Source organism: Palaemon carinicauda, chromosome 17 (genome assembly GCF_036898095.1).
Source record: "Palaemon carinicauda isolate YSFRI2023 chromosome 17, ASM3689809v2, whole genome shotgun sequence".
NCBI classification, from domain to species: domain Eukaryota; kingdom Metazoa; phylum Arthropoda; class Malacostraca; order Decapoda; family Palaemonidae; genus Palaemon; species Palaemon carinicauda.
Window position 1 is genome coordinate 49,723,253 of NC_090741.1, and position 1,971 is coordinate 49,725,223.

The window sequence follows — 1,971 nt, forward strand, 5'->3', positions numbered from 1 at the left end:
TGAACAAATGTGCAATCCCTATATGAACAACACAGCTGTTATCATATTCCTGTCTTTTCTGGATTTACTTTGATATGATCCACATCATTTGACAGGAAGAGAAAATATATCATTTTGCACTGTTAAACATTTGCATTTAAAAACCGTAAATTCCTGGAAATATTTATTCCAGGATTTGTACCGTTTTAAAAACGCATATATTGACGTAAAGGAGTGATATTACGGTAAATTCCTGGCAACATTTATTCCAGGATTTTTACCGTTTTAAAAACGAATATATTGACGTAAAGGAGTGATATTACGGTCACCAAAACGTAAAATATAATAACAAAATAGGGTAAAATTACGGTCGTCTGTATTTTACTGAAATACGGCTGAGAACAGTATATATTTAGGGGGAGTTTCCGATTAATATTACGGTGTTTTGTAACAGCGTATATATATATATATATATATATATATATATATATATATATATATATATATATATATATATATATATATATATATGTGTGTGTGTGTGTGTGTGTGTGTGTGTGTTTATATATATATAAACACACACATATATATATATATATATGCCCTTGATACATATAACAAGGCACATTTTATAGAGGATTAATATCAATAATTGCGCTAAATTTTAGCTAGCAACCTACTTACTGCGGACATGAATATATTTTGGTTAAATTTGTGGTTTTCAATTCTATGGTGAGTTGCAACTCTTTGCTTTTAAACTATTGGAACCTGATATATATATATAGCCTATATATATATATATATATATATATATATATATATATATATATATATATATATATATATATATATATATACACACATAAATATATATATATATATATATATATATATATATATATATATATATATATATATTTATGTAACACATTTTCCTATAACGTAGTGCCTAAAAATCTGAATAAAAATAGTATTGGAATTATGAGATTTTTAAGAATAAATTACATTACAAAATTACCATAAAATTATGTATTAGTAATCACATACCTCCAAATTTGTTAAAAGATGGTAGCACACATCCTTTGTATCCTTTATACGAATTATTTTATCTGTATTTCACATATAATTACCATTACTTGCAGCTTAAAAATCAGAAGAAAAAATAGTAATATTTGAATTAAGAATTTTTTATGAATTTATTAAAAAAAATACCACGAGAGTTTGTTATAGTAATAAAACACTTACAAATTTAATTTGAATTGAATCCGAGTGTTTCTACTTCTTGTCAAAAGATGGCAGCACATGTCCCTTGTTCCATTCATACGAATGATTCCATCTAATGGGGAAAAAATCATAGATTGATAATCATGTAGAAATATATTGTGCGGTGAGGTATAAATGATATGCAGTTCCACTTACGTAGACTATTCCTGGCTATTTTTAAACCAAAATGAGGTCATGGAAGGTTCCAGAATGCAAGGATTAAAGAGCTCGACATATTGTTTATTTTCATGGCCAATGGATGGCGTTAGCAATAGTGTACCTAATGGCTAATTACCCCCATCATCCGCTCATTATAATTTCTATCACTTCATTTCTGATGCTATTTGGGCACAAAATTGCTATAAAACAGACGTACGAGAACATCATTTTTGGCCACAACTAAATTCTTATGAAATTACAAATTTCACAATAAATGTAACAGAAATATTTTCTCAGCAAACAATCGTTAGTTCAATTACAATTGGGGGTCAGGGGGGAGGGTCACCAGATATGCCACATGTACTAAAATCAGCGAGACAATCAAGTAATTGCACAGTTATTTTATCTAATTTATGATTACCTTTTCATGAAACCAGAAGATAATGATTATGTTTTATAGCATGGCATGTATTGTTAGTGAAAACTTCGTAAAAGAACAATATCATTACATTACGAAAGGCATAATAACGCAGCATTCCTCGAGCACCCTCCCTTACATCGTAAAGAGGT